This window comes from Panthera uncia (assembly GCF_023721935.1).
Source record: "Panthera uncia isolate 11264 chromosome C1 unlocalized genomic scaffold, Puncia_PCG_1.0 HiC_scaffold_3, whole genome shotgun sequence".
NCBI classification, from domain to species: Eukaryota; Metazoa; Chordata; class Mammalia; order Carnivora; family Felidae; genus Panthera; species Panthera uncia.
This window is the reverse complement of record NW_026057584.1, coordinates 42,341,228-42,355,296: the sequence shown is the minus strand read 5'-3', so window position 1 is coordinate 42,355,296 and position 14,069 is coordinate 42,341,228. Positions and strand designations below refer to the sequence as shown.

Here is a 14,069-nt window from a genome sequence, read left to right as displayed (position 1 = left end):
TGATGGAGCAATTATAAGGTCAGAGAGCTAGTAAATTGTGGAACAAGGACCACCCACGGATGTGTTGAAGTAAAATATAGCCCCTTTCCTCTCACCATTGGCTGTATGTTAGACTTTCCCAGAAAACTTGTAAATATACGAATTATCAGCAGGTTTCTGGGCCCCAGTAACTCTGGGGGTAGAGACTACGATTCTGCCTTCTTAGGCAGTCCGCCTGGCACTGGATCTACTTCCTGGGAATCACTGCTTGATCCATGTGTTGATTAAGTGAGAGAGGGTTTGTCTACACACCAGGGCTGCTCAGAGTGTAGTCCTTAGACCATCTGTATCAGAACTACCTAGATCTCTGTTAAAAGTGCCGGCAGAAATTGTGCTAATGCACTTAACTTTTTTTTTCTTTTTCTTCTTTCTTTCTTTCTTTCTTTCTTTCTTTCTTTCTTTGTAAGAGAATTGCTTTAGGAACACTTGGTTATTTTTACTTTCACCTGTTTAGGAACAAATAGCTAGGACAGATGGTAACCATCTCCAAATGCTTAAGTCACTGAGGAGTGGAGTTCCTTCCTCGGCTGTGATGTTGCTGCTGAGATCACAACATGGGGACCTGGGCTGATTCTTGGCATCTGAAAAATCTGAGATTGGGAGCTGCCTACATGTTCAAAGAACTTTTGGTCCTTTTCACAGTGGATTTGGGAAAGTAATTTTGTAGATCACCCTTGGTCTCCTTAACCGTTTGTGGTAAATAAAGAGGGGAGGATACTGACGTTTATTTTTTAAAAGTTGGTTCCATTTACCTTCAAACCAGTTTACTGTTGTTGTGTTAGATTCTGGGGATTATCTCCTTGAAAGACACCAAAATAATTATCTGTTACTGGCAGCATAACAGAGAGAAATCATGTTTTGTCATCTATCTAAAGAGCAAATTATATAACAAGGGCTTTGCAGGTATCTTCAAGTTATTTTTTGTGTCTGAGTTTATTAAACTTAGTTAGAAAACAATGCAGGATTCCAGGACGATAGTCTGAAACTCTATTGGTAGTAGTTAAATTACCCTTGTGTTCCCTACCCCACCCAATACACTCATCATTCAATAACTGCAAGTTAATAGATAAATAAATGAAATGAATACAGTGACATGACTCTATATTCTTATAGAATTAATACAAATTGTCATTACTATATTGCCATAAACACAGACATAGGGTAGCAAAATAATTTCTTGACAGATATTAAATGTTCTGAGATCAAATAATGACAAAAATAATACTATCTTACTTAATGATAGTCCCTGTCCCATGGGGCATCTGAGTGGCTCAGACTGTTAAGGGTCCGACTTCCGCTCAGGTCATGATCTTGTGGTCAGTGAGTTTGAGCCCTGCATCGGGCTCTGTGCTGACAGCTCAGAGCCTGGAGCCTGCTTCAGATTCTGTGTCTCTCTCTCTCTGCCCCTCCCCTGCTCATGCTCTGTCTGTCTCTCTCTATCTCAAAAAATAAATAAACATTAAAAAAAATGATAGGGCCTGTCCCAGTGCTATATGCTTTATTTTTATTTTATTTATTTATTTTTATTTGTGAGAGAGAGCAAGCATGAGTGGGGAGAGAAGCAGAGGGAGGGAGAGAGAGAGAGAGACAGAGAGAGAGAGAGAGAGAGAGAGAGAGAGAGAGATTCTTAAGCAGGTTATCCATGCTCAGCATGAGCCCATGACCCTGGGATCATGCCCTGAGCCAAAATCAAGAGTTAGATGCTCAAACGACTGAGCCCCCCCCAGGCGCCCCAGTGCTATGTGCTTTATATGCAGCTACCTCTTTCAACTGTCTGTCTCTATGAGGTAGTTACTATTATCTCCATCTTACAGATGAGACAATTGAAGCTTGGAGACGTCACATGGCTTGTACAGGGAAGACCCTAGTTTCCAGTATCGACAGTTTGATATCAGAACCTGTACTGTTCTACGTATTGTTCAGTACAATGAAAAACAAAGCAGATCCAAATTCCTACTATTTACTCTTTAACAGAATACCTTGGATGTACAGGATGTGAACAAAATAAGATTAGGTCTGCTCTTAGAATATTTATCATGATTTTATGAATTTAAATCACAGTGACTTTTAGTATCTGACTTCCCAAACAAGTGATCCAGACTTTTTAGTATCGTAAGGATGTATCAGTAAACATTCATTTGAAGATACTCTGAACTATTATCTGGTTATAACAACAAGTAACAAGTTGATATGCACCGAATCAGTCTGGCTACAGAAGGCGTCAATTGTTTAGACCATTGTACCCTTGGCAAAATTCTACCTAAAGGTGTTTCTACTTTTTATAAAAATACACACGTAGACAGACACACACACATCTACACAAACATCCACTCTAAATGACACTACTGAAATTGTACATTTTAGAACCACATCTTCTCCAAGGCACTGCATCAAAATTTTTAAGAGCTTGGAGTTTTTGGAAGTTCAGATTCACAGGGTAGAAAGATTTTGTGTGTTGTTATGAATAAATGAATTTGTGTATGTGTATGGAGAGTGAACTCTGGTGGCATTTACTGCATTGTTGATGTCCCAATTTATTAGTTTATACCTTCACTTTCTACAACTTTCTTAAGGGCAATGTGTATTTTTTACCTTCAGATTTCTGGAACCTGGTGGAGGGCATCATAGCAAGGTCATCGGTAACGACTGTTGAATGACTTACTGAGAGAATGGCAGGATGGACTTGGATGAAGTTAAAGAGAACAGTCATGGGGCGCCTGGGTGGCTCAGTCGGTTAAGCGTCCGACTTCAGCTCAGGTCGTGATCTCACGGTCTGTGGGTTTGAGCCCCGCGTCGGGCTCTGTGCTGACTGCTCGGAGCCTGGAGCCTGTTTCAGATTCTGTGTCTCCCCCTCTCTGACCCTCCCCCGTTCGTGCTCTGTCTCTCTCTGTCTCAAAAATAAATAAAGGTTAAAAAAAATTAAAAAAAAAAAAGAGAACAGTCATTATGGAGACATTAACATGTAGGAGAAAGAACAAGTGATAGGTTCATATAAACTCTCACCCAACTCTGGGCTATCTGGCCTTTGAAAAAGATTACCTACCTCCTTCCTTTAATTCGTGCCCCACAGACAAAGGAGACAGAGCACTAGCCCTTAGGGGCCTTAAAGGCATCAAAGTGCAGTTGAGAAAAGGACGCGTTTCACCAGGCAGGTTACTACTTATATTTTACGGCATTTGGGTGCAAATTTTTCAGAACCAGGATAATTTAACCATGGTGGTGACTTGTCAGTTTATTGCTGTTTCAAACCATTGAAAAATATAAGGCTCTAATAAACGGGTGACAGAGTTATCATACAGAGTAATGGTGAGATTGCAGGCCACTCTGTGCGGTGGCAGCTTATGTAAATTAATCCAGGGTTTTTCTTTCTACGGAAATGTAAGGCAGATATTTTTAAAAACAGAAACTCTCCTTTCTTCACTGCTTTTGGCAAATAATTGCATTATTATTCATTCTGAGAGGAGTAACTAGTTAATTACAGCGTGTCACAAGTATTTTATGTGAGCCAAGGATTTATAAGGCTGAGGACTGTATGGATGCCTTTAAGGTTTTTTTTTTTTTTTTTTTTTTGTATTTTCTTTCCTTTTTTTCTTTTTTCCAACCTATCTCAGTCTTGTGACATTTTGACACTGCGATTACATAGATCTCTTTTCTTCTAGGTTGCAAAGAAAAAGCATCAGCCCTACTTGAAAATAATAATTTTAAGGGTCTCTATGTGGAAATACCACCCTCTGAAATCCTTCAAAGAAAATTAACATTGACTGAAAACCCTAGCTCTCCAAATGGTAAGAAAGAAGAGAAACATCCAATAATTTTAAAAGGCCTCTGGAAGGAGTGAAGAACCGAAACTATAGGAAGTAAAAAGTGGTGTCTATGGTGACTCACATGCATTTATAATTATCTCATGAATATTTGGGGGGGGGCTCAAGCCCCCAACATTAATTTAGTTCCTTGTCTCTCTCGAAATGGCTCTTCCAGGGTGTTCTGCAATGAGTTAAATAAACCCTTCCCTTATGTTTCGAAATGCCTCACTGTTGGCCAGGGCGTGAGGCTCCAAAACCTGCCAGGTAGCAAATCCCTTATTCATGGGTCTGCTTGGGGACTGCCCTCTAATATCACTAGATTTGGGTTCATCTATTAAACATGCCCGTCACTTGTTCCTCTCCCCGGGTCCTTGACTCGTCCATTCCAAATTGTGTCCATACAACATCCCTAATCAGTTTTAAAGTACCCAATTGTACTGCAGTGAGGACGGCTTTCTGGGTTGTTCTGAACCTTGACTGGTTTCTTTCCCTTGTGCCTGTCTGGCTCTGGGGCTATTATGCAGACCCTTCCTGGCCTGGCCAGAAAATGAGGTCAGAGCCACTGTCCATGCTCTCCAGTCAGAACTGTAATGGATGAGTTGCATTATATCAATGATAGTGAAAACAGTGTGTACTTTTCATTCAAGACTCTTGTGAGACTTTAAGCCCATTTACTCATTAACTCTCATGTCACTCCTCGATTATAATTATCTTATCTGTAAAGAAACTACAATTCAGGAAGGACTGGGTTGTGAGGGAAAAAATGAAATAAGAGATATGAAAATGCGCTGGAAACAAAAACCCTCTATACAGGGCGTGGAAAAGCACTGACTGCAAGGTAGTGTTGTAAGTCTACTATATTGTCACTCAGGCGATACACGTGAGCTTGGGCTGATAATTTTTGTTTCGTTGCTGTTGTCTGTTTTGTTTGTTTTTATTTTCAAATTTGAGAAGGGCAGTCTTTCTTTTTTTTTTTTTTTTTTTTTTTTTTTTTTTATTTATTTTTGGGACAGAGAGAGACAGAGCATGAACGGGGGAGGGGCAGAGAGAGAGGGAGACACAGAATCGGAAACAGGCTCCAGGCTCCGAGCCATCAGCCCAGAGCCTGACGCGGGGCTCGAACTCACGGACCGCGAGATCGTGACCTGGCTGAAGTCGGACGCTTAACCGACTGCGCCACCCAGGCGCCCCGAGAAGGGCAGTCTTTCTAGTTTGGAAATCCAGGAGGAAGGAATAAGGCCCTTCTCCAGACAAATTACCAAGGACTACAGTCAGGTTTTTCAAGGGGGACCAGGGTTATCTTGTTTATGGAAAAGCTTAGTTACCATTGATATATACCTCTTTATAAGGAGGTAAACTATAGGAGTTGGTCTATTAGATGGAAGGTCTTGGGAATACTGAGAAAAAGCCTGGGGCAACAAATAGTCAACGGGTATCTGAATGAAGAAAACCTGAGCTGAGAGACCCTTCCTTGGGGTGGTGTCAGAACTTTCAAAAACAGAATCACATATTGAGCAGATGGCACAATTTCTGGATAAAAGACTGATGGCCATGTATTTAAATAATATCAAATACAATAAAGGTAGATGGGGAACGTGACTAGAACCTGGAGTTTCGTATCAGATAGACTTGTGTTTCACTGAGGCTTGATCATGTGCTAGCTGTATGGCATTGAACTAGTTACTTCACCTCCCCGAGCTTGTGACAATGGAGAGACTGATTCAGGATCGTGGGGATTAAATGGAATATGCATGTGCATTGCTTAATAAAGTTTCTGAGAAGTTGTAGTTACCCAGTAAATATTGGTCCTCATTAACTTTTGGCTTAGTGGTTTCTTTCTACTCTTGGATGCAAAGAAAAATCTTCTGTGGAATATTTCAACCTTGGGCTCCCACCCAGAGATTTACACTTAGGAGACCTGATGTGAGGCTGCAGTAACCGAGGGGAGTTGTCAAAAACTCTGCAGGCGATTCCGATGTGCAGATGTGGTGAGCTGCAATACAGAAAATACTCTTTCTCACCCTCTAAGACTAAGAGATTTTCTAATTTGGCATCTGTATGATTCATGTGAGAAATTCTGATGCACTGGGTCTGGGGAAGGACTCAGAAAATCCCTTCGCGCTTTCTAGAGCAGATAGCTGGCGTCGCCTATTGAGCAACCTCAACTATTTTGGCTTCGGTCCCACCCTTGTCTCTCTTCCCTTTATTCCATTAGAAGGAATTTAATATTCTTGTTTCATGTAAATGATTCAAGGACAGGCACTAAAAGGCTTTTCTCCACGCCATACAAGGGAAACGTTTGTGGTGTCAGGTGACAGGGACAGGTGATTAAATGCACTGACACAAAAACATCATTGGTGGTGCAGTCAGCAGAAGTGATGCGCCGAGCAAAACCATGAGAGAGCAATGGGAGAGGATGTGAAACCATGGAGGGCCTCCGTGTGCCAGGCACTTAGCTCCAACTTCCACCATGCTCCCAGCTTTAATGTTCCCAAGACTGGGAGGAAAACGTGGAAACCGAACTATCTCCAAAGGCGAGTCAGATTTAACAGAACTGTGATAGAGCAAATGTGATAGGGAAACGTGCAGGGGCAGACCCTACCAGAGAGCTGGGCAGCTGTAAACAGATCAGTCTGATTGGAATGAACTCTTCTCATCCCAAGTAGCAGGATACAAGACTCTAGACAGATTGTGAAGGGGCCCAATTCCATCTAAGGGGTGGCCTTTATCTTCTACTGAAAGCTTTCTGAGCACAGGGTGATGAGAAGGTCACCATGATGGAAGGGGTGTTTTAGGAAGATTACACTTGCAGGGGAGTGCAGGCAGGGGGACTAATCGCCAGGCTATTGCTGTAAACTGGGGGGCTAGCAAGGAAAACCTAGGGCAGGGGTGTTGGCTGCAATGAAGAAAAGGAAGAACCAATGGGGCTTAGTGGCTCCATACTTGAGGCATACAGTGAGGTTCTAAGGCACAAATGTCACCAATATGCCCTTCCTGCTCTACCCTTTCCTGCCTTTTTCCTGACCTGCGTTGTGTTCCAAAGAGGAAACTGACCAGAGGAGCAGCCTGGCAGCTGTGTGTGGGACTCAGGAAGGCATGCTTTCCTGGTAGGGAGAGTTTTCTTTCTTTGCTGTCGGGGCAGGGCAAACAGTTCCATCACGATAGCGACATCAGGTAAGCATCCTTACCAGAAGTTGAAGGAGAATGATTCTTTGTAGTCATGTGTACCCTGCCTGGTTCCGGGACTGACTGAAGATGACTGCAACAAAACAGGCAGCAGGTATCCATTAATGCTTGCTGCCTTAGAGAGCAAACAAGGCGCCCTCCAAGCAGCGGGTGGCCGCACGCCCCTCTTCCATATAGACGATATAGGCGAAACGGGGTTTAACTTGAGATCCGTGTTCACGTATCATGTTTGCATTTTTCCCATGATTATTTTTTCCCTTTTGAAGCAGCTGCATTTACATCTTAAAATAATCAAAGTAAACAATTCTTCTTACTCATATACATTTTTAAAACTATCTTGAAGCAAAAATCCTTCATTAGCATTATGTGTACGCTCTTGCTCATTAAGCTGGAAAACATATTCCATAACCGAGAGTGACTCTGTGATTGCTAAGAAGTGTGGCTGCTTTGACTAGACGGGCCTTACTACAGAGCAGAATCAAAAGGCGTGAAAACCCCAGAATGAGAAGTTGGAAGTTAAAACAATACAATGAAATCGGCATTTGAATCCCGAGATGTACTAAAAATTCCCTCTTGCTCCTTCCTGTCAGGATCATGTTGCACGTTTTGACACTTCCCTTCCTCGATTCCTACACTCACTTCAGCCAGCTCCACGTTTATATTTTGCAAGCTGGCCCTCTGGTATGCCTTCATCTGACCAAGGACTTTCAGGAGTAAATATGTATGAACATCATTACAGTCTAGATTTTCCACGAAACTGCAATTGAAGATCATATCTTTGGATTTCATCCATAAGATATAAAAAAGCAGTAGATGAATAATAGCTCTGCATTGTGATAAAGCTGCTAGTTTGAAAATATTGTCCATTACATTGTTCAGGTGGTTTTCATGATGGTGGTTTCAGGTCCTGGCGGGAATTAATTCCATTCATGATTAAAATTTGTATCAAATGATCTCTCTTATTGCTATATGTCATCCTGTATTTTTTCCTTTATTACTCGTAGGGTCAATGTAATTTAAATTTGCTTTTAGGATGACATTAAATATTTATGATAACATGATCAAAAACTTCATTATTTGAAGTTATAATGAAAAAAATATAATAAAAATATTCATAGGGAATAGGACCCTAAGAAGGGAAAGTGGGAAATAGGAACGAGGATGTTCTAACTTTATCTATAATGTTATGGTTCTTAAGAAATGATCAAAGGCAAATATGGTTAAATGTTTGTTTTGTTAAAAGTAGGCGGTGGATGTCCATATGTTACATTATTTTTTATAGTTTCAAAATATAACTAAAAATAAGAATATTAGATCAGACATTTTGCTGAAAATGATGAAATTACCAAACTTGGTACGTATTTTTTGCATTGATTCGATCCAGTTAATTTATTTCTAAATTGTTTAAACAAAATTAAATATATATTCATATGTGTGTGTGTGTGTGTGTGTGTGTGTGTGTATATGGAGACATCCCAGTGGAATAAAATAACATTTCTTTGTGAATAACTAAGATTGATCTTATGTGTGTATAAAAATGAGTCTCAAGCAGAGTTTATTATACGAAGGGACTCATCTCTGTGTTTCTTCCTCCCTCCTCATCTTACTTGTTCGCCCACTGAAATGTTAAACTTGTGAACACATGGTGGCATTTTAGTTAACAGGCCCAAGCCAGCATTCTTCATTGACTTCCTGCCGGTGAGTTTTGATTGCTCTGAAACAGGGCTGTATGGCAGTGCTGTCGGCCAGGAATAGTCATGAGCTATTCTGAAACCCTTGGGATGAAGGACTTTAAGTATAAATGTTTTAGCATTTTGCCTTGAAATAAGACTACTTTAGGGCGCCTGGGTGGCTCAGTTAGTTAAGCATCTGACTCTTTATTTCAGCTCAGGTTCCGATCTCGTGGTTTGTAAGATCGAGCCTTGCATCGGGCTCGGTGTTGACATCACGGAGCTTGCTTGGGATTCTCTCTCCCTCTCTCTCTGCCCCTCCCCTGCTCAAAAATAGATAAATAAACATTTTAAAAAAGGAATACTTTAATTTATCAAAAATATTAAGCTTAAAAGGTAAGAAGGGAAAGGTTGTGTGACTGCCACCCTGCTGCAAACTCTTGAGGAAGGTCCTGTTGTTGAAGGTGTCGGGAAGGTTGCCACTATTACTGCCGTCCTTTTTTCTATTTTATCCTCTCTTAGGCACATTCATTTTCATTTATCACAGATCTCATTTAGTTCATTCTAATCCCATCAGTGTAGTTGAGCACGTACTTGGTGCTAGGTACTGGGCTAAACACAGAGACATCAAGATGGCTCGTGGGATGCCGACTGGAGGCAGAGATCACAACTAAATGAGAAAAACAAGTATCCGTAAAATGGTGTCCTCAGAGTTGGACTTTGTTGGAGTGAACAACATGTTTGAGAGTGCTGAGGAGGAAAAATGACTTCTACTTACAGAGTCTAGGAAGGTTTCGTAGAGAATGTGACTCTTAACTAGAAGCTTAAGTGGGAGTAGAATTTCCACAGGTGGTTTCCATGGTGACTTGTAGCAAGAGGACTCAGAAATCCGATTCCGCCCTAACAGTTCATTTCTCATTTTCTTTCCTCTGTTGATGCTTCTCCTGTGTGTTCGTTTATACAGTAAGTGATACATCAAAAACATTTTTCTCCTTCCCTAAAACTCTTATCTCACATTCTATATTACAAACGAGAGCACATGTGTCCTGTGTGGGGCCCAGGGCCATAGAGACTTCTGGAAGTCAGACCAGGTCATTGAAAGAAGTCAAGCCTCTGCTGTCTGGTATGGGCATTCTCATTCTCAAGATGCTGGATCTCTGGCTGCAGGATACAGAAGGATAAGCTGGCCCGGGACGATGATGTCTGGGGCGACCAGTTCTAAAATTCTGACACTTTGTTTCCTGATACTCATATTACCGATTATTTCTATTTATCCAGCACATCCTTGCCTGTCAATCTTCCTCACAGTCTTTGCTGCTTCATCTCTGCTAAAGCCTCTACTAAATGAGTCTGACACTCATCAGAATGTTTCCTTCCTAGAGTTGATGTTCCTGCTACTGAGTCTTTCTGAGTCTACTGCCCTTTCATCATCGACAGCCTTACTCACTTGCTCTCCAACCTGTCCTGCGTTACGTGTCTCTGCAGTTGAGTGGGAAGAACATGGACTCGTGAATCTTGTAATAAGGGCCTGAGCCCATTGTTTATAGCTAAGAAATGCTTGATGAGTAAATGATAGACTTGAATTAATATCTTAATTCTGCAAATGGCTTGACACATCTGTAAAGGGTAGAAAATAACTCCTGGCTCGTAATAACACCTGCTTCCAAAGGTTTTTCTGAGGGTATACATGGAGAACAAATGGAAACGTCTTCACGGGATATTTGGTGCATCGCAGGTTGTGCTGTTTTGCTGCTTCCCTTGCTCATGGATAGTTCATTCTTCATCTTGTACTAAACTGGTCTAGTCTATTCCAGACGGTCACCAAATACAATATTTTTCCACATACACTTAATTGATTAACTGCAGATAAGCTGTGACCCAATGTGCACGAAAGAACTACTTGTGCACATTTCTCTAAAATCTATAAATTGAGGGTTTTTTTCCTCTCATATTTGGAAGTACAAAAAGATTACTGTCTTTTTTTTGCTTCAAAAAGAATTCTTATAACATTTTAGACTATCACTATATTGAGTAATGCTAAAAATAAGTTTGTTTCACTCCTATTTTTTTCTAGCCCTTGTTATCTCTGTCCTCTTCTTCCTTACCTTTCTGTCTTTATTACTTGTGCTCTCTCCAAAGTACACAGTCGAAGTACTTCGAAAAAAATTTCCTGCCATTGATGGAGCTTACCATCAATGGAGCAGAGAAGCTTACTGTTAACAACGTGGAAAGGTTTAAAGTTCTTGCTAATAATATAGGAAAACATTTTCTTAATATGTTGTCTATAAAGATGATATAAATGTATTTATTTGCAGAGACAATATAAATGAAATGAGAGACGAATCTACTTGTTTTTAAACGTGGTAGAAACAAACTCAATTTGTAGATTTTAGATAACATACAGAGCAACATGAAAAAGTCACATTGAATTCTTTTGCTTTCATTCATTTTTTCATGCTAGAGTTATTTGCTAATAGTGCTATTCTTTTTATTCTAATTAAAATGTCTGCATTCCTATTCTTAAGTGTGGCTGTGCAAAATGGTCCTGTTCTTGGTTTCATCTCAGAAGGCTTTTTAAGCTGAATAATCAAATGTGGACCTTCTTTTAGTAATAGCAAATGGCCACTGCAGGAACACAACATGCTTTTTTAAGACAGTGTTTTGAATTACTTATAAGAGGAGAAATCCTTTTAATGAAACCAATAATCTATTGACTATACAAATGCTAGAGTTATTACCTGAAACCAGGAAATTGATTCATTATTTTAACTTTGTTGTACTATAAGGGATTTGATTTATTTTTACCCATGCTATATATTCATTTCACGAATTGTCAACCTTCTATCTCAAGCAAACTATATTATAAACTTTTTCAATTCAAAACAATACTTCTTTTTTACCACATATTATCTTTTATATTTTTCAAACTAAGTACCTCTAAGTGCCACACCGTGAATGGACATAGGATAAGACATAGATAAATTCTACTTAAGTAAATCAGCCTATAGTTGATTCTAATTTAAAATCATTGAGCAATAACTTTTGTTTGTACTGTTGAATAGCATGTATTCTATACTTTTTTCACTTACAAATAATCTACCGAGATTTGACAGTTGTCAGGCAGTCAGACTTGGGGCTTGCTGAGATCATTATCAGATACATATCAAGGCACAAATAGGACCAATGCCAACAATGCATACAGGATGCTCTCGTTATTCATCCGGATGTTGTATCGGTCAGTGGCTCCTTTGACATGAGCTGGAGTTTAAGTTTAATGTTAGCCCTAAATAAATGATCTGTTCTGTTCTCTAGTTTTTTCTAAAGTGATGTTGTATCGGTCAGTGGCTCCTTTGACATGAGCTGGAGTTTAAGCTTAATGTTAGCCCTAAATAAATGATCTGTTCTGTTCTCTAGTTTTTTCTAAAGTGAAAAAAGTACTTTTTAAATGTGAAGTTCTAATCAAGGTAATATAATTAAAAATACATAAAACATCTAGGGGCATGTGGGTGGCTCAGTTGGTTAAGCATCCGACTCTTGATTTCGGCTCAGGTCATGATCTCACGCTTGTGAGATCGAGCCCCGTATCTGGCTCCATGCTGAGAGTGGAGTGTGCTTAAGTCTCTCTCTCTCTCTCTCTCTCCCTCTGCGTCTTCCCCACTAGCACACTCTTAAAAAAATGCATAAAACATCTAGAAAGAAATGGGGATGATGTTAGCTTTATATTCATACTCGCATAGATCAGAGAGTAACTTGGATCACAAGAGATTCAAAATACTGTGCTGGGAAAATTGCCAGTATATAAATTGGAATACCAAAGTACAGAGAAATTAGTAAAAGTGTATACAAATTAAAAATTCTCCTTTCTGAACATAGATAAAAAATCAGAGGCTAATCCAGAATTGGGACAGTAAGATGTTCAGAATCAAAAAACAGCTAAAGGTATGTATACACATACTGTGAGCTATAAGTCATCGGGAAATGAAAGGGCCTCTGAATTGCTGTCTCTCCTCTGCCTCTGTTGAGTCAGTTCACGGCACAGCCCAGGTGACGCTTTTAAAATGTAAATGAGATCAAATCATTTCCTTGCTTAAAACCCAGCAAAGCCGGCCCATCAACCTTAGAATAAAATCTGTGGTTCTTACCATGGTTGATGAGGCCCTGCATAATCTGGCCCTTGACTAGCTCTCCAATTTCATTTCTCCACCCTTTTCATGCTCCAACCACACTTGAGTGTTACTGCTTTCTGGACACACCATATATGTTTCTGTCACCAGGATATTTCATTTTCTGTCCCCTCTGCCTGGCACGTTCCTACATCAGATATTTGCATGACTCAAATCTGACCTTTTCCGAGAAGCCTTCCCTGACTACCCTATCAAAGTCAGAACACTTCCATCTCTGACTCCTAACATTATTGCATATATGATTTTTTAAATTGTCTGTTTTCTTTAAAAAAAAAAAAAAAGTAAAAAAAAAAAAGGGGCGGGCGGGGGGCACTGTGTGGCTCAGTGGGTTGAGTGTCCGACTTCAGCTCAGGTCAGGATCTCCCAGTTTGTGAGTTCAAGCCCCGCGTCGGGCTCTGTGCTCACAGCTAGGAGCCTGGAGTCTGCTTCCGATTCTGTGTCTCCCTCTCTCTGCCCCTCCCCTGCTCATGCTGTCTCTCTCTCTCTCTCTCTGTCAAAAATAAATAAGCTTCTGCACAGCAAAGGAAACAACCAACAAAACTAAAAGGCAGCCAACGGAATGGGAAAAGATATTTGCAAATGACACATCGGACAAAGGGCTAGTATCCAAAATCTATAAAGAGCTCATCAAACTCCACACCCGAAAAACAAATAACCCAGTGAAGAAATGGGCAGAAAACATGAATAGACACTTCTCTAAAGAAGACATCCGGATGGCCAACAGGCACATGAAAAGATGCTCAACGTCGCTCCTCATCAGGGAAATACAAATCAAAACCACACTCAGATACCACCTCACGCCAGTCAGAGTGGCCAAAATGAAGAAATCAGGAGACTATAGATGCTGGAGAGGATGTGGAGAAACAGGAACCCTCTTGCACTGTTGGTGGGAATGCAAATTGGTGCAGCCGCTCTGGAAAGCAGTGTGGAGGTTCCTCAGAAAATTAAAAATAGACCTACCCTATGACCCAGCAATAGCACTGCTAGGAATTTACCCAAGGGATACAGGAGTACTGATGCATAGGGGCACCTGTACCCCAATGTTTATAGCGGCACTCTCAACAATAGCCAAATTATGGAAAGAGCCTAAATGTCCATCAACTGATGAATGGATAAAGAAATTGTGGTTTATATACACAATGGAATACTACGTGGCAATGAGAAAAAATGAAATATGGCCTTTTGTA

The 14,069-nt window shown here is 40.4% G+C and overlaps 1 protein-coding gene and 1 long non-coding RNA gene across 5 annotated transcripts in view; one reads left to right on the top strand and one right to left on the bottom strand.

Annotated features, from left to right (window-relative positions):
• TMEFF2 (transmembrane protein with EGF like and two follistatin like domains 2) overlaps positions 1-14,069 on the bottom strand; it is a 235,447-nt gene that overhangs the window by 53,529 nt on the left and 167,849 nt on the right. The window lies entirely within an intron of this gene.
• Positions 9,588-10,293, top strand: LOC125911348 (uncharacterized). The gene is made up of 2 exons (XR_007454320.1): positions 9,588-9,661; positions 10,079-10,293. It is a non-coding gene; the product is annotated as an uncharacterized LOC125911348 (long non-coding RNA).